The 20,230-nt window shown below is 36.1% G+C and overlaps 1 long non-coding RNA gene across 1 annotated transcript in view; it reads left to right on the top strand.

Annotated features, from left to right (window-relative positions):
* The window catches only part of LOC129659048 (uncharacterized), a 178,559-nt gene that overhangs the window by 139,548 nt on the left and 18,781 nt on the right, over window positions 1-20,230 (top strand). Inside the window, exon 3 of the long non-coding RNA XR_008717765.1 lies at window positions 5,784-5,859. This is a non-coding gene — a long non-coding RNA (uncharacterized LOC129659048). The remainder of the gene's footprint in view (window positions 1-5,783; window positions 5,860-20,230) is intronic.

The following is a 20,230-nucleotide window of genomic DNA, read 5'->3' as shown; positions in this document are numbered from 1 at the left end:
CTGATGGTGAACATCCATAGAAACCAAATATTTGCTGAAAGGTGTTTAAAGGATATTTAAAAATCAGAGTGCAATTATTTGCCTAAGAAATGAAATAAAATGTGCCTGAGCAAAGTTTTGTTTACCTAATGTGTAATCTTCACAGTCTGTACGGGGATAGATTGCATTCTGGTGTGTGGTAAGCACTGATTCCCTAGGAATCATCATCACAAACCAATAAATGTAGAGTCTGCTCTTAGTCTTTGAAGGGCAAAAAACCTGTGTGGTATAAAGTGCTATAAACATATGAAATGCTTTTCCACTTGTGGCTGGTGGAAATTCACTGCAGAGGAATGGAGAGAGAATTGACTTGGCTTTTCCCTTACTATAAGGGGACAAGGAAAATGAAACATTTTCAAAAATTAAAGACTCATTTTAAATATATATATTTTGTGATTCCAAAGTGAACTTCACAGATGTTTTATCTATAATTATCCATACCACTGCCCCTTTCTAATTATAGCACGGAAAAAATCAGTGAGGCCCAAAAATTAGAAAAAAAGAAAAACAAACTCTTACAACTTAAATGGTTCTATATGTTTTAATCATTTTTTTTTCTACTTAGGGATTGTGAGGACAAGCACCTAAAACTTTTTGCTTTTATTATTAGCTTTCTGCTGCTGCTGCTGCTAAGTCACTTCAGTCGTGTCCGACTCTGTGTGACCCCATAGACGGCAGCGCGCCAGGCTCCCCCGTCCCTTGGATTCTCCAGGCAAGAACACTGGAGTGGGTTGCCATTTCCTTCTCCAATGCATGAAAGTGAAAAGTGAAAATGAAGTCGCTCAATTGTGTCCGACCCTCAGCGACCCCATGGACTGCAGCCTTCCAGGCTCCTCCATCCATGGGATTTTCCAGGCAGGAGTACTGGAGTGGGGTGCCATTGCCTTCTCCGTATTAACTTTATAGAGTACTTTATTTAATCAAAAGATAAGTGGAAATCTACAGTTTTTCTTACTTTCACAAGTTGACTTTATGTTTATGACTTTGTTAAATCCATATTTTATTTTTCATATGCTGAAATTTATTGAATTCTGGGCACTCTGAGTGAGGTTACTAATACCCAAACCTGTGGCAAGTGCAAGTGACTTTCTCACCTTAGCCATGGAGGCAGATGGAAAGTTCATGTATAAATGAATGGGCTACAACCAGAGCCAGACACACAAGAGAATTTTTCAACCTTCAGTGCATGCCCTTCTCTGCATTTTTTTTACCCTAGTAATTTTCTTTTTTTTTTTCTTTTTTTTTTTTTTTTAAATTTTATTTTATTTTTAAACTTTACATAACTGTATTAGATTTGCCAAATATCAAAATGAATCCGCCACAGGTTTACATGTGTTCCCCATCCTGAACCCTCCTCCCTCCTCCCTCCCCATTCCATCCCTCTTTTAAACAGTATGTGAACCGAGAACTTCCAGATGTTCAAGCTGAATTTAGAAAAGGCGGAGGAACCAGAGATCAAATTGCCAACTTCTGAAAGGAAGAGAACTTCAGGAAAACATCTACTTCTGCTTGCTTGACTACACTAAAGCCTTTGACTGTGAGGATCACAACAAACTGTGGAAAATTCTTCAAGAGTTGGAAATACCAGATGACCTTACCTGCCTCCTGAGAAATCTGTATGTAGGTCAAGAAGCAACAGTTGGAACTGGACATGGAACAACAGTCTGGTTCTAAACTGGGAAAAGATCATGACAAGGCTGTATACTGTCACCTTACTTATTTAACATTTATGCAAAGTACATCATGCAAAATGCCGGACTGTATCACGCATAAGCTGGAATCAAGACTGCAGGGAGAACTATCAATAACCTCACATATGCAGATGACACCACCCTTATGGCAGAAAGTGAAGAGGAATTAAAGAGCCTCTTGATGAAAGTGAAAGAGGAGAGCGAAAAACCTGGCTTAAAACTCAACATTTAAAAAATGAAGATGATGGCATCCAGTTCCATAACTTCATGACAAATAGATGGGGAAACAATGTAAACAGTGAGAGACTTGACTGTCCTGGGCTCCAAAATCACTGCAGATTGTGACTTCAGACTTGAAATTAAAAGACACTTGCTCCTTGGGAACAAAGCTATGACCAAACTAGACAGCATATTAAAAAACAGAGACATTGCCAACAAAGGTCTGTCTAGTCAAGGCTATGGTTTTTCCAGCAGTCATGTATGGATGTGAGAGTTGGACAATAAAGAAAGCTGAGTGCCAAAGAATTAATGCTTTTGAACTATGGTGTTTGAGAAAACTCTTGAGAGTCCCTTGGACAGCAAGGAGATCCAACGAGTCCGTCCTAAAGGAAATCAGTCCTGAATATTCATTGGAAAGACTGATGCTGAAGTTGAAACTGCAATACTTTGGCCACCCGATGTGAAGAGCTGACTCAGTGGAAAAGACCATGATGCTGGGAAATATTGAAGGCAAGAGGAGGAGAAGATGACAGAGGATGAGTCAGTTGGATGGCATCACCGACTCAATGGACTTGAGTTTGAGCAAGCTCCAGGAATTGGTGATGGACAAGGAAACCTGGCATGCTGAAGTCCATAGGGTCACAAAGAGTCGGACATGACTGAGCAACTGAACTGAACTGATCTGAAGTAATTTTACTCTGATGGGTCAAGAGAAAGAATTGCGGAGTCTGGCTCAACAATCTAGAAGGGTCATTTGTTTCCGTTGGGAGGGAGAAAATATAAGTACCTTACAGGCAACCAGAATCCTCAGCTAATGTTGTACCTCTTGGCTCAAAGACACATTTATATCCTGATATATACTCTCTATATTTTCCTCTGACACCGTAAAAGAACCATACTTGAGGGAATATTTCAAGGTAAGTTATTGCCAGAAATGTGGCAGCACAAGGGAAACACTGTATTTCTTTGCCAGTCTATCACTTAATGGTACATTTCCCAGCTACTTCACCTAGCTCCCTGTGTGGGTCAGAGAGTGTCGCCTCTCTGTGGATGTTTACCTTGGCATGATCTTGCCTCTCTAATTTTCTTCACCCTCCCTAACCTTACTGGGGCAGGAGGCCCCTTAATATTCAGGAAACCAGACAGAATTAAACTTTGTTTTAAAGTGAGTCAGGGGAAGACAGCATGGTGTGTAGGGACAAGGAAAACTGAGGTATATTTCTGTATCAAGGTCAGTCAGTCTGTCTGTAACTGGCCTCTGCAATTCTGGTATCAGTCCCTCTTCCTTCTGTTGACTGTTCTTCAACAAAGAGATACTTCTACAAAGTTCACAATCTCTGTCTTTCCTTTTCTCTTTAAAAACTTTGAAAACCTCAGTTTTTTAGGGTGAAAATTAAAATATTCAGAACATAACTAAAATAACTACAAAAATTCACAGGTAATTACATTGTGTGTATGTGTGTGCTTAGTCGTGTCTGACTCTTTGTGACCCCATTGACTGGCCTCTTTGTCTATGGGATTTCCCAGGCAAGAATACTGGATTAAGTGCCATTTCCTTCTCCAGGGGATCTTCCCAAGCCAGGGATCAAACCAGCATTTCCTGAGTCTCCTGAATCGACAGGCAGATTCTACACTGTACATCAAAATAGTTGTTAAGTCAACTCTGTGTTATGTTATGGTCTGAGGGGAGCTTTTTTCTCTCTAATAATACTTTCTTGAATGATCATAGAACAATGATTTGATATATTGGGGGGGGGACCTGATATATCTTTTGTTATAATTTGAGTCCTGAAAAGTTGTTTGGCTCTTATTTACAAATAGTGTTCTTTGCATAGCCTTGCTCATTTCAGCTTGTTGTAAAAAAAAAAAAAAAAAAATCTACTGAAAGTTTTATTGACATTGTGTTCAGTCCATCAATCAATTTGGGAGAGAAATACCACCTTAATAATATTGAATCTTTGGATCCATGAACACGATATATGTGTATGTGTAGTTTAAGTCTTAATTTTTTTTTAGTGCTATTTTATAGTTTAAGTGTTGGAGAAGGCAATGGCACCCCACTCCAGTACTCTCGCCTGGAAAATCCCATGGACAGAGGAGCCTGTAGACTTCAGTCCATGGGGTCGCAGAGTCAGACACGACTGAACGACTTCACTTTTACTTTTCATTTTCATGCACTGGAGAAGGAAATGGCAACCCACTCCAGTATTCTTGCCTGGAGAATCCCAGGGAAAGGGGAGCCTGGTGGGCTGCCGTCTATGGGGTCTCACAGAGTTGGACACAACTAAAGTGACTTTGCAGCATAGTTTAGGTGTATAGGCTTTGCACATACTTTATCCAATTTACTCCCAAGTATATCATGTTTTTTGATGGTATTATAAATGTCAGTGTATATTCTATTTCACTTTTTACATAATCACCACTGTAAAGGCATATACATTCACCTGCAATAAACCAGTGTTTTTTTATACTTTTGAGTGTAATGGAGTAGCATATTTGTGAAAAAAGAGCTCTTGGCCTATTAGTGTGCAGCCCAGTAGTTGAAAACTACTTAATGCTTACAATTTTAGCCAGTTGCTTCTGAGCCAGTCTAGATATTCTGCAGTAGCCAAGAAATAATGGCATGTTTATCTATTAAGGTGGCCAATGAGGAAGACAGGAAATACCTGAAATTACTGGGAAATTATTAACTTTAAGGCTTCTTATATATTGTTCATTTAATTCTCACATAAACCACGTGTGAAGGTTATTTTGAAGAGACTAGAGGGATGAAGGAATTTGCCAAAGTCTTATAGCCATTTAACGGTGACCTGGATTTGGACCAGGGCCTGGGTAGTTGCTCAGGTCTGCCATTCCCCCTAGTGAGTGGAACATACGTTTGGCCACTCATTTTTTAAAAACTTTTCTAACTGTGATTCTTGGTTCCTAACATCATTTTCTGAGCCTTGTTCTCAAAGAAGCAAAGTTGGCAGAAATTTCATCTTTCCTAAGAGGAAGTCCCAAAGAGCAACACATTTGTGGACCAAAAGTGCAGCCTTGCTTTTGTATTGAGTTTTTATCCTCTTCTTTTCAGAAACCGGTTTCTCATTTAAAACCCAGGTGCAGTTACTTTCCATTTTTGTTCACACACACAACAAAAAATTGGCTTACCTGTGGGAAGGAAGGCAGTCACTTAGCCATGTGGCCTGGAACTTGATTCTCTACAAAAATTGATGGAAACAGTGTATCTGGAGATAAATCCAGAGTTAGAGCCAGGAATTGATTTTTTTTTCCCCCTATTTGTAGATCAGGGACTTCTTTTTTTGTAGAGAAAACTCAGTTCTTACTCTCAAGTTTCAGAAAAGTCTCATGACTTGTGTGAACTCTTTGGACTGTCCTTATACGTTGGCTGGTGTTACACAAGCTTGGAGTTGTATATGTATTAAAATTGACTCTGAGATTTGTGAAAATTTTGTTAGTCACTAGGGCATTACCTGTCCACCCATCAGTTGGATAAGCTGAATAAGCACCATTACCACTATCTACCTAATGTTCTGTTGGGCTATGCTTAGTCACTCAGTCATGTCCAACTCTTCACAATCCTAGGGACTGTAGCCCGCCACACTGCTCTGCCATGGGGATTCTCCAGGAATGAATACTGGAGTGAATAGCCATGCCCTCCTCCAGGGGATCTTCCCAACCCAGGGATCTTACCCAGGTCTCCCTCATTGCAGGCAGATTCTTTACCATCTGAGCCACCAGGGAAGCCCGCAGCTCTAGGCAGTAGCATCAGTCATGTCAGATACTCTTTCATCTTTTCCAAACTCTACTTATCTTACCTGTTCTATATTTTAGATCACTGTATCACATCTCAAGTCTCAATCTTCATAGAAACCACCGGAAGATCTCGTAAAAGGCAGACTTGGATAAGGTAGGACGAGGTATCTCATAACTAAATTATTAATAATATCAGTTTTTAGTAGTAGAGGTGGTGCCGATGCTTCTGATCCAAAGTCCACTTGGAGTAGAAAGGCTTTAGTTTTGTTGTCTTTTGAGTGTGGTCCTAGACCAGCAGCATGACTACCTTGGAACTCAGAAATGTATATCTTTAGGCTCTGAATCTGATGCCAACTAAAGTTTGAGGAATCACAGCTTTAGACCACTTTCTATCACTCCATTTCCTTTGACACTTGCCTTTGCTTGAGTGCACATCAAATCTCTGTTAGACTAGCTGAAGGGTCTTCTAGCTGGTCTCCCTCAGGTCACAAATTGCTATGAGCCATCCTCCACATTACTACCACACTGATTTGTAAATTGAAAATTGGAAGAATTTGTACTCCTCAGATCTCTCTGGTGCCCCCTTTATTTGCAAAATAAAGTCTTAAGTTTGTAACCTGCATGTTGCTTTGCATCCACAAATGATATTCAATCTATAAATTTTAAGTTGAGTCATCACTGCTGCTTGCAACTCATTAAGATTTATTTCATCTATTTATTTAATACTTCTATTTATTTAATGTTTGTAACATGCAGGTCAATGCACAGAGTTGACCTGCAGGTTACAAACATTAAATAAATAGAAGTATTAAATAAATCGATTTATTAAATAAATCTTAATGAGTTGCAAGCAGGCAGTGATGACTCAACTTAAAATTTATAGATTGAATATCATTTGTGGATGCAAAGGGTCATTATATGAGACAATTCATACAGGAAAAAAATGAGGATGACTCGGGGAAAAGAGTGTTTTGAACTTGGTCTCCCAGTTGTGAAAGAAGCATGGGTCAACATAGAATGGTAAATCTGAGATGCTAGAGCAGGTTTTGCCTCTATTCAGGAAATAGCAATGATAGTTTTTGTTGCTCTGTGAGAACTGGTTGAATGATATCCCTCAGCCTCAAGATGAATTTTTGAAAGAAATTCTAGAATAAGGAGAGGAAATTTTGAGTTAAATTGTAGAGTTTGGAAAGTTACAAGTATCTGTAATTGCTTTGTTTCAATGCCAGACTTTTTTTTTTTAATATGAAGGGCATTAAATACAGCTGGTATGGTTTTTTCCAATCTCGGTGCCACAGTTTGGCATTTTGGTGTAAGGAATAAAGTTTAAAAATGTTTTTCACACTCTCTCATTTTGGTTCCCCATGTCTGTTTTTTAGGTTAGGTAGATGAGCCTTCTTATAAAGTTTCTTTCAGAAGTGCTCAGTGTGATATTTTCCTTTTGAAAATTGAGCCCATAGGTGTGGTTATAGCCAATGTTGTTTAAAGGGATTTTAAGGACTAGCCTGATGAAACCCATAATTAGGTCAATTTAAGATTATCTTGCTATGTTGCAGATGTTTTCCTTTCATTTGAAAGCTTTTACTTTTGCTTTGATTTTATTTTAAGGATATTGTCAAGTACTGTATGAGTCAAAGTTAATTAAAAGTAGGTTAGAAAGTAGAAAATGAAGAAAACACTTTCCAAAGAAAACAGACCATGTAGTTTTATAAAAACTTGCATTGAAATTTACCTCAAGTTTTGCTAAAATTACTGGCACTGGTAATGATGCCTCTAAGTTAGATTAACTTCCTGATTGATTTTATGTAAACAGATGAATGAACCCATTATAGCAAAGGATGAAATGAATATATTATTTGTCCCCATTATTTCTTTTCTGTAACTCTAAGGAAAAGTAATTGACTTAAGAAGATGGAATCTCCCTTAAGTCCTATGAGTCTAGACACTTGAATATAATCATCAGCAAAACAGAGTTTTAAGAAAACTGATTCAGTTTTAGAACTTTGTGTAAATCATTTATTTTTCTGGGGATTCAGTATCCTGAATTATAGTATGGATTAAATTATCATGAAAGATTCTTTCAGGCTATGGTATTCTGATTTGGTAAGTGGTCAAGAAGTTAATGCCTTTTTTTTTTTACAATGAAAGATGGCTCCATGATTTATTTATTCTTTACCTGCCATGTCATTCTTCATTCCCTGACATGCAGAAACTTCATTAATATAAAGAATATATATCTGGATAGGCTTTCAAGCAGTACTGAATACCAAATCTACTTTGAAACTTGTATTGCATTCAGTTAAAACATTAATGCTTATCTCACAGATCTATCAACAGGACCATTTCCTTATATTTTTTACATGACTGTTTTTCAACAGTTGGAGCAATAAGCTTCTCTATATTTTTTTAAGTTTCAAATATTCCACATAAATCTTCACAAAATATAATTCAAAAACTCAGAAACCACAAATATATGAAAGCCATGTTAACCATTTTTTACTAGATCTACTTTCTCAGATTCATCTTTGTTTTTTGAACACAAATGTTAAACCAATTTATTTCTACATAGCTTCCTACTTAGTATGATTTGGAGACACACCTATGCCTAGCATAAATAGTAGATGACTGTAAAAACATTTGAAGTGTTATTTGTCCTGTCTAATATGAATCCTTTGTACATATTTATATATGTGAAACTAAGAGCCCTTTTGTTTGCTCAATAATATGTGTAAATAGATGATTTGTAAGTAATTATTGCTTTCCAATTACTCAGCTTTCACAGAGGAGGAAAGTAGAATTGAATGAAGATCTGAGGCCATTATATCATAGTAAGCAGAAAAATTGTCATTTTTCAAATGTTTCCCTAAATTGAATTGAGCTAGAAGTTCATAGAGAGGACAAGAAATCATGTACTCACATGGAAACACCTGCACAGAAGCTATATTGGGAGAAGGGCTGGGAACAAGGAACCAAAATACATGATGGACTTTGGGACAAGTTTGCCACGTGTGTGTGTGTGTGTGTGTTTTCCACATAACACCCCTCAAACAACACTGTATGGCATTTTGGCGCCTTGCATTTCATGAGATTCTGAAGGTACATGAGAAGGGATACAAGACTGGCAGAACATATAGGCAATGTTCAAAGTATCAAGAAGCCTTATTCTAGAATTAGATCATCTGCCACTTGAGAAATTAGCCTGATAAGTGCAATTTTTCTTTCACTTGTTTCCTTTTCCATAAATATGTGGATGAGAAGTTTTTTCAATCTCACAGAAACATATGGTTAAAATAGATAGTGTACTTGAAAGTGCTTTCCAAAAGTATCAAGTAGTTTACAGTTCTGTAGTATCATTGTTGATAATTAAATAAAGATGACCAAAGTAGACTGGAAATTTAACATGTGGTAGCCATAATGCAAATTCCTCAAATGTACTACTTAATGTATAATGAACAATAACTCTCTAAAATACTGATGGATAATCTTTTAGCTTCACTTCACCAGTGAGGATACAGGCTTATCCATGCTCCTAGAGATAATAAAAGAGAGCTAGAATTCATACCTAGGATGGATGACACACAAAGTCACTTTCTGAACGTCTAGTAAGTACCGGGCACCATATTAGATTGCTTAGTTTTATATTTCATAAATATTTAAATATTGTCCTCAAAAATCTCTTAAGGAATAGAGATAGAATTCAAAGTTTATAGATTTCTGATTCTGTTTCAGATTGTTAAAAACCACTATTACAATATTTCTTCCATATTTTAGCAGCTCTTCAAAAACTGAACATTTGACATATAAATTTTTATTTTATACCAAAAATACTGCATCACAAAAAATATAGATTCTCAAAAAACATTTTACGATTTAATGTTAAACATTTCTATTTTTGAATACAAAACAACCTAGCATATGTATGAAAAAAATGCTCATAAATATGTCTTATGATGGTGTGAGCCTGCCTTAAAAAAGGTTTTCAGTATATTTAGTATCTTCCTTGCTTACTCTTGAAGAATTATTAATGAAAGGCAGATTATGCCCCAGACATAATTCTCTGAGGGATATTATATGAAATCTGTGGTTGTTGAATATACTAAATTATTTTATTAAAAATATACATTAATCTCTTGTCACATTGTTTGCAAATATTTTATACCATTCTGTGGTTGTCTTTTCATATTTTTATTATTTCTTTTGCTATGAAAAAGCTTTTCAGTTTAATTTGGTTCCATTTGTTTATTTTGTGTTTATATCCATTATTCTAAGAGACAGGTTGGAAATAATACTGATAAAATTTGTGTGAAAGAGCACTACCTATGTTTTCCTCTGAGAGTTTTATAGTGTCTGGTCTTACATTTAGGTATTTAATCCATATAGAGTTTATTTTTTGAGTATAGTGTAAAAGAATGTTCTAATTTCTTTTCTTTTATTTCTTCTTTTTTTTTTTTTTACACACAACTATCTAGTTCTCCCAGCATCATTTATTGAAGAGACTCTGTTTTCTCCATTGTATAGTCTTGCCTTCTGTGTGCAGATAAATTGACCATAGATAGGTATGCGGGTTATTTCTGGATCTCCTAGTCATTGATTTATTTTCTATTTTTATGCCAATACTATACTTTTTTGATGACTGTCACTTTGTAGTATAGTCTGGCACCAAGGAGCCTGATCCTTCCAGCTCCATTTTTCTTTCTTAAGATTGCTATGCCTATTTGGGGGCTTTTGTGTTTCCATAAAATTAAAAAAATTTTGTTCTACTTCTGTGAAAAATGCCATTGGTAATTTGATAGAGATTGCATTGAGTCTTTAGATTGTCTTGCATAGTATGGTCATTTTGACAATATTAATTATTCCAGTTCAAGCACATGGTATATCTTTCCATCTATTTGTGCCATCTTCTATTTCCTTCACCAGGTCTTATTTTATTTATTTATTTTTTGAATACAAGTCTTCTGTCGCTTTAAGTATAGCTGTTCCTAGGTATTTTATTCTGTTTTGGTGCAATAGTAAACAAATAGCACATGTAACTCAATATCAAAAAAATAAAGTCCAATCCAAAAAATGGGCAGAAAATCTAAATAGACGTTTCTCCAAAGAAGACATACAGATGACCAAGAGGCACATGAAAAGATGCTCAATATCACTAAGTATTCAGAGAAGGCAATGGCACCCCACTCCAGTACTCTTGCCTGGAAAATCCATGGACAGAGGAGCCTGGTAGGCTGCAGTCCATGGGGTCGCTAAGAGTCGGGCATGACTGAGCGACTTCACTTTCACTTTTCTCTTTCATGCATTGGAGAAGGAAATGGCAACCCACTCCAGTATTCTTGCCTGGAGAATCCCAGGGATGGCAGAGCCTGGTGGGCTGCCGTCTATGGGGTCACACAGAGTCGGACACGACTGAAGTGACTTAGCATTAGCATTAGCATCACTAAGTATTAGAGAAAAGTGAAAGTGAAGTTGCTCAGTCGTGTCCAGCTCCTTGTGACCCCATGGACTATAGCCTACCAGGTTTCTCCGTCCATGGGATTTTCCAGGCAAGAATACTGGAGTGGGTTGCCATTTCCTTCTCCAGGAGATCTTCCTGACTCAGGGATTGAATCTGCATCTCCCACATTGTAGGCAGACGCTTTACCGTCTGAGCCACCAGGGAAGTCAAAGAAGGAGGCAAATCAAAACTACAATGAAGTGTTATCTCAAATCAGTCAGAATGGCCATCATTAAAAATCTACAAACAAATGCTGGTGACGGTGTGGAGAAAAGGGGTCCTTGCTACACTGCCAGTGGAATGGAAATTGGTACAGCCACCATGGAGAACAGTATGGAGGATCCTTACAAAACTAAAAATAAAGCTACCATGTAATCCATCAATCCCACTCCTGTGCATATATCTGGAGAAAACCATGATTCAAAAGGATACACACACCCCAGTGTTCACTGGAACACTGTTTGAAATAGCCAAGACATGGAAGCAACCTAAATGTCCACTGACAGATGAGTGGATAGAGATGTGGTACATGTATACAGTGGAATATTACTCAGGCATTAAAGAGAATGAAATAATGCCATTGGCAGCAGCATGCACGGACCTGGAGATTATTATACTAAGTGAAGTCAGTCAGATAGAGAAAGACAAATACCATATGATTTCGTTTATATGTGAAACCTAAAAATATTATATAAATGGACTTCTTTACAAAATTTAAATAGACTCATAGGATTAGAGAATGAACTTATGATTACCAGTGAGAAAGAATGAGGAAGGAGGGATAAACTGGGAGTCTGGGGTTGATATATACACAGTACTATATTTAAAATAGTCAACAAGGACCTACTGTATAGCACAGGGAGCTCTGCTCAATGTTCTGTAACAAGTTAAATTGGAAAAAGAATGTGAAAGAAAATAGATATATGTATATGCATAACTGAAAACCTTGCTGTATACCTAAAATTAATACATCATTGTTAATCAATATAAACTATTTTTAATTTAAAAATCATATTTAAATATTTTCCTACTCATCAAGGGAAATATCACTATCAACAATTTTCTCTGGTTTTACACATAATTTTTGCACCTGAAATTGTCATTAAAGTTAGCCTTGGTTGGTAAAAAACTATTCTTTCAACCCGTTCTCTAAATTAGCATTATCAGCTTTCAATTGAGCTATTCATAGCCTAACTACAATTTGATGCATGCTGAATACTCCTACCCTCTCCATGCTAGAAAATCACTATATGATATTTTAAAAAACCAATAATAGGAAATGGATCTATGTCTCAGACATGAACCACAGGTACTTATGACTAAATTCAAGAAGAGAAAATATAAGCAACTGAAAACATGAGGGCTTTGCGCATGACAGGTGGGCAACAAAAACAAAAGTAAAAAATAATATAAACAAATATTTTAAGATTTTATGTGGGTGACAGGAATTGTTCACAATCTTGTGTCAGATACTGCCTAAGAGGAAGTGTGTTTTTTCATTCATTCTGGATATCACACATTTCTGTACAAATTGGATCTGACACCTATTATCAGAGAACTCATTACAGTGGTCTGCTGCTGCTGCTGCTAAGTCGCTTCAGTCGTGTCTGACTCTGTGCGACCCCATAGACGGCAGCCCACCAGGCTCCCCGGTCCCTGGGATTCTCCAGGCAAGAACACTGGAGTGGGTTGCCATTTCCTTCTCCTTACAGTGGTCTACTACATGTAAAAGGATTTGTTTTTCTTGTCAGAAGCAGGCAGTTCCTAGTGTAGTTTCTGTAGTTTAGATATTGGGGCCAAGTAACTGTTTCTCTTAGCTTTCTCATCATGGTTCTAAGAAGGCCGCTAGAGCTCCATCCATCCATGTCTTAGGCAGCAGGAATTATGATGGAACAGGAGCAATAAAGAATGCCTCCAACTGAGTCACACATCTTTAAAGTCTTTAAAGTGTTTTCCCTAAACCTTGTCCAAGCACTCCTGCTTCCATTTCCCTGGCACCCTCATTGTTAAGTAGTCTAGGCCATGAAGATTTATACTTTAAAAATTACCACTAAGCCAAAAATAAGGATTCCATTACCAATGACAAAGATGAGAATGTACATGAGAGGGACAAGCAATAATTTCTGATACTACATCTAGTGAAACTGCTTCACAACTGACTGAAGAGAAAGGTTATATGATTAATAATTTGTATTTATTATTAAATTTTAGACCAGTTATGAGTAAGAACACAAGTTCAATTATTAGATAGGAGCTGTGATATATAAAAGTTAGTACTTTCCATCAGTCCATTAAAACACATTATAAAGGATGAAAAGAGAATTCAGTTCAACCAAATAACTACAAGCATCAGTTTCAAGATTTCATCAAAGAATTTTAATATTCCTTACACTTACTCTAATGTTATTACATAGATTTAAAAGAAATTCTAATCAAGATACAAGAAAAAAAAATGCTTCCAGAAAAAAGAAATAAGATTTCATGTAAGAAAAAGAATGATCAAATTTATATGGCACTCATATGTTCCAATTTCAAAAGATGTTCAATTTTTTTCATTGTAATATTTTCAAAAGTAAAATGCCCAAATTATAACATAGTAATGAAAATCATTGGGAAATATATAAATTTCATTTTAGAAGCTTTCTAATGTATTTCTAACCTTCTTTTAAATGTTGCTTTATCATTTGGACTGTAAACGGAGTAACTGTATAGGGATATAGGGAATAAATCAGGTGATTTGATATATATATTTGAAGGCTGACTTAGTGACTGAAAAGTTTAAATACTTTTCTGCTAAATATGTTTCCTGTTTCTTAAAAGATTTAATAGCAATGCAAAGCCTTAATACTTTTGCAGGGCTAATGTAGTTATTTGGGTCTTTCTGTAGCAGATAAAAATAAGTAAAAAAAGTAACAATCCAAGTATAATTCCTTTTGGAAATACCAGATAAATTAATAAAGAACAACTTAATTTAATCTTACAAAAATGTGCAGTTTACATTATGCATCTGATTAAGTGCCAGAACACTTTTTATTCGGTAAATATGCCTGTATGCATTTTCCTATATTACATTTTACAAATGACAGATGGCCCTAGCATGTGTTCTATCTTGGCATGCAATCTAAATTCCTGATTTCAGTGACTATGCATGGATGGATTTGTGTGCAGATGTGTGTGTGCGCCTCACATAGAAATATAGACATCCACACCACACATTCTTATCTCATGCTACAGGGGGAAAAAATGCCTGATTATTAACAACAAATAATCTAAAAGGTCTAAGCTCTGATTCAGTTCAGTTCAGTTCAGTTGCTCAGTAGTGTCCGACTCTTTTGCAACCCCATGGACTGTAGCACATCAGGCCTCCCTGTCCATCCCCAACTCCCGGAGCTTACTCAAACTCATGCCCATTGAGTCGGTGATGCCATCCAACCATCTCATCCTCTGTCGTCCCCTTCTCCTCCTACCTTCAATCTTTCCCAGCATCAGATTACTTTATTTCTATAAAATAGAGTGAAGAGTTTCTCAGACACCTGAAGTAGATTTCTGGGAATATTCTATATTCTAAAATTTTAGTGTTGGGTGATCCTTTAGAGGTCATCTAGCTTCCCTTATTTTAAGAAAGCAACTTGAAGTCATACCTTGAAGACTTTTAAGTCGGTAGAAAAAGTAAACATGTAAGTTTGTGCTTAGTTACTCAGTTGTGTCTGACTCGTGACCCCATGGACAGTACCCTGCCAGGTTCCTCCTGTCCATGGGGATTCTCCAGACAAGAATACTGGAGTGGGTATCCTTTCCCTCCTCCAGAAGATCTTCCCAACCCAGGGATCAAACCCAGTTTTCCCACATTGCAAGTGGATTCTTTACCATCTGAGACACCAGGAAGCCCAAGAATACTGGAGTTGAGTAGCCTATCCCTTCTCCAGGGGATCTTCCAACCTAGGAGTTGAACCGGGGTCTCCCTTATTGCAAGTGGATTCTTTACCAGCTGAGCTGTGGATAGATAATTTAATCAGAGTGATGGGCAATATAAGAGAAGAAGATTCAAATGAAAATACTAAAAATTAAAAACATAGTAACATCAAAAAATCATAATGGTGAAAAATAAGGTCTGCAATAGATTCATTGCTAGACTTGGCACAGCTAAGAAAAACTCACTAAAATCACCAAAAATGAAACAAAAATAAAAAACAGCAAAAAGGAAAAAACAGCAAAATAGCAAAAGGAAACAGAAGAGAATGCCCAGGAACTATAAGAAAATAGCAGTTTTGTAAATGCATAATTGGGCTTCCCTGCTGGCTCAGTGGTAAAGAATCTACCTACCGCAGCAGGAGACCAGGGTTCAGTCTCTGGGTCAGGAAGATCCCCTGGAGAAGGAAATGGCAACAAGCTCCAATATTGTTGCCTTTAGAATCCCATGGACAGAGGAGCTTGGTGGGCTACAGTTCATGGAATCCCAAAGAGTCAGGCATGCCATAGCAACTAAACAACAAGAAAATAATGCATAACTGGAATTCAAAAAGATGAAGAGAAAATGAGACCAATGTAACTTTTAAAGAAATAATGCCCAAGAATTTTTCAAAATTAGCAATAGACACTGAGCTATAGACCCAAGAATCTCAGAGACTACAGAGCAGAAGAAATTAAAACATACACATGCACATATCTAATAATATCAAACAAATTGCTGAAAATCAAGTCAAAATAAAAAATCTTGAAAGAAGCCAAAGGAAGAAAGACATTACTTATATGGGAATGAGGATCAGAGGTACAATGGACTTCCATATAAACCCAGGCAAGCAAGAACATAATTAAGTAACACTTCTATATGTTGAAAAAGAAAGGGAAAAAAAATAAACACCGAATTCTATACTCAGTGAAAATATCCTTCAAAAAGATATTTTCTAAAACAATCAAAACACCTGAAGACCTCCACTGCCAACAGATCAAATCTAAAAATCTATTTTAAATTAAGTTTCTCAGGCAGACAAAATCTAAGAAACTTGTATCTACCCTCAAATTTCAGAGAATTCAAAATAGAATAAAATGAAATTTATTTCTCTTTTAAAAAAATGTTCTAAAAAGTAATCACATAAAGCAAATATAGGAATAATGTATTATGTATTAGCAACATGTACAAAATACATTGTCATGATGATATCACATAGAATGGGAGAGGTACAGAGTTGTATCTGTATCAGTTGTTTTATGTGGAATGGTATAATATTATTTGGACATTAAATCTAAGCAATTATATATATATATATATAGTAAAATTAAATGAAACTACCATTGTTTTTAAATAGTATCAATATCAACACATGAAATAAACTACAATTATAAAAATACTAGTACAGAGGATTACAGCAAAAAAGAAAGGGAAAAACAAAGTACCAATTTAAAATAATCACGTTAAACAGTAATGTTACAACATACAATTTAAAGGGCAGAGATTGCCAAATGTGATATATAAAAAGAATGCAAACCCAAATATATAAGTTGTCTATAAGAAAGGCACTTTAAATGTAAACATAGGACTATAGTAAACATAATAATTTTTAAAAAGAGCAAAAGAGAATAATAAAAACAAAATGATGAATAAAGATGTATCATGCAGGAATATATCTGTTAATATCAGACAATGTAAATATCATAATAAGGAGTATTATCAGACATAAATACAATTCTAAAAATGATAAAATAAGTCAGTGCTCCAAAAATACATCATTTTAAATGTTCACACACCTATATGAGGCAGAAAAAAAAAAGAGTACAGAACTGAAAAGAAACAGAGACATATCCATAATTAAATGTAGGTTCATCAATATTACTCTTTCATAATTTGTGGAACAAATAATAAAATCACTAAGGATAAACATGACCTAAATAAGACAACCAAACAAATTGACATAGTTAACATATAGAATGCATCTGAAAAACTGAACCATATCAGGATATACGTCCTTTATATAAAGCTTAATAAATTTAAATAAAAGAAACTATTTCCTTGCTACACAGTGAATTTAACTAGACTTATAATAGAAAAATATCTAGAAAATGTCCCAAATATTTAGAAATTAAGAAACACATTTCTCAATAAATCATGGATCAAAGAAGTTTTGAAGAGAATTTTTAAATATTTTGAGCTAAGTTAAAACAAAAATACAACACATAAAGATGTGTGAAATACACATATGCTTGAGGAACATTTATAAAATGCTTATATTAGAGAAGAATGATCTCACATCAGTGATCTAATTTTCCAACTAAAGTAGGAAAAGAACAGCAAATATGACTCAAAGTAGGCCAAAGGAAGGAAATAATAAAGATCAGTGCAAAAGCAATGTGGTTGAAAATGGAAAAACATAGAGAAAGTCAATGAACCCAAATTGTGGTTATTGGAAAAGATGAATAAAACTGATGAAGCTCTACTGGCAAATAAAAAGAGAAAAAACAGAATTTACTAATATTAGAAATGAAATAAGGAACATCATGAGGGATCCCATAGATAGTTGAAGAAAAATAAGAGAATCCTATAATTCTATGCTCATATATTCAGCAAAATAGATGAATGAATGCTTTCCTGGAAAAACAGTTTAATAGAACATGCAAAAATAAATCTATAACTCTGATAGTCTTGTGTCTATTTAGAAACTGAATTTATTCTTAAAAATTTTACAAGAAAGGAAAACTCCAGGTGTGGATTATTTCACTGATGAACATTAACAAATATTTAGGGAAAAAAATAATACTGATTTTACACAATTCTTTCCAGAAAATAGAATAGGGGACACTTTCAAACTCACTTTCTGAGACGAGCAGTGCTCTCATGCCAAAATCGGATGAAGATATTCTAGGAAAGCTCCAAACCCAGTATCATCAACATAGACACCGAAGTCCTGAATAAATTGAATTCAGAAATATATAGAAATAATTAAACATCATGAAAAACTGGGTTTCTTCCAAGAATGCAAAGTTGATTCAATATTTGAAAAATAAACAGTATAATTCACCATATTAACAAAGTAGAAAAACTATGAATATCTCATATACACAGAAACGAATTTTTTGACAAAATGCAATACCAATTCAGGATAAATGCTCTCTCTGTATGCCTAATTCTGAAAAACTGAATTGTTTTCTACTAAGGTCAATAGTCATGTATGGATGTGCGAGGTGGACCATAAAGAAGGCTGAGAACTGAAGAACTAATGCCTTCGAATCATGATGCTGGAGAAGACTTTTGAGAGTCCCTTGGACAGCAAGGAGATCAAACCTGTCAATTCTAAAGGAAATCAACCCTGAATATTCATTGGAAGGACTGATGCTAAAGCTGAAGGTCTAATAGGTTGGCCATCTGATGCAAACAGCTGCTGCTGCTGCTGCTAAGTCATTTCAGTCGTATCCAAGTCTGTGCAACCCCATAGACGGCAGCCCACCAGGCTCCCCCATCCCTGGGATTCTCCAGCAAGAACACTGGAGTGGGTTGCCGTTTCCTTCTCCAATGCATGAAAGTGAAAAGTGAAAGTGAAGTTAGTCAGTTGTGTCTGACTCTTCGCAACCCCATGGACTGCAGCCTACCAGGCTCCTCCATCCATGGAATTTTCCAGGCAAGAGTACTGGAGTGGGGTCCCATGGCCTTCTCCAGATGCAAAGAGCTGACTCATTGAAAAAGACCCTGATGCTGGGAAAGATTGAGAGCAAGAGGAGAAGAGGGAAGTAGAGGGTGAGATGGTTGGATGGAATCACCAACTCAATGGACATGAGTTTGGGCAAACTCCAGAAGATAGTGAAGGACAATGAAGCCTGGTGTGCTTCAATTCATGGGGTTGCAAAGAATTGGACCTAACTTAGCAATTGAACAACAACAATTCAAGGTCAGTAAAAAGGCAAAAATGTCCACTCTCACCACTCCTAGTCAGCATTGTTTTGGAAGTCCTAGTCAGTACTAAAAGCAAAATACAAAATCAAAAGCCCTATTGAATAGAAAAATATATATATATTTTCTATTCCCAGTATGACTGTCTATGTAAAAATACCCCCAAATTTAATTAAAAATTGCCAGAATTAAGTGTGTATCCAAGGCCATGCATTAAAAGGTCAATGCTGCTGCTGCTGCTGCTAAGTCACTTCAGTCGTGTCCGACTCTGTGCGACCCCAGAGACGGCAGCCCATCAGGCTTCCCCGTCCCTGGGATTCTCCAGGCAAGAACACTGGAGTGGGTTGCCATTTCCTTCTCCAATGCATGAAAGTGAAAAGCGAAAGTGAAGTCACTCAGTCGTGTCCGACTCTTAGCGACACCATGGACTGCAGCCCACCAGGCTCCTCCATCCATGGGATTTTCCAGGCAAGAGTCCTGGAATGGAGTGCCATTGCCTTCTCCAAAGATCAATACAAAACATCAAATCTCTATACACCATCAAAAAACAATGGGGATCTGAAATTAAACAAAAATAACTACAAATATAATAGCATAAACAGAGAAATGCTTAAATATAAGTATTCAAATGAATGCAATAACTCTATGCTAGAACCTGGGAGACAATAATGAAGTAATCAGAGAAATACTCTACAGAGGAGCCTGATCATGGATTTGAAACTTCAGTTTTATTAAACTGTCAATTATGTCATTTGCTTTATGGATTCAGTGCAATGCCAATCAAAATTTTTGAAATATATTTTTATCACTATTGACAACATTATTCAAAATTTGTGTGGAAAGGCAAAGTATCCAGAATAGGCAAATAATTCTGAAAAAGAAAAACAAAATTGGAAGACCTGTCCTATACAAATCAAAGGCTTACTATAAAGCTACAGAAATCAATAGAGTGCGGTAGTGGAAGGTGACAAGCACACAGATTATGAGACACAACAGAGAGCCCAAAGACAACCACAAAAATATGCTGATTGTTGGCAATAGTGCAAAGGCAATTCAGTGGAGAAAGCATACTGTGTTCATCAAAAGTTGCTAAAAGAGCTGGACATTTGTTATCTAAAAACAAAAATTAAAAGTGACTTAAATCACATACTTTGT

The sequence above is a fragment of the Bubalus kerabau genome, chromosome 8 (genome assembly GCF_029407905.1).
Source record: "Bubalus kerabau isolate K-KA32 ecotype Philippines breed swamp buffalo chromosome 8, PCC_UOA_SB_1v2, whole genome shotgun sequence".
NCBI classification, from domain to species: domain Eukaryota; kingdom Metazoa; phylum Chordata; class Mammalia; order Artiodactyla; family Bovidae; genus Bubalus; species Bubalus kerabau.
This window is presented reverse-complemented; position numbering and strand designations above follow the sequence as displayed.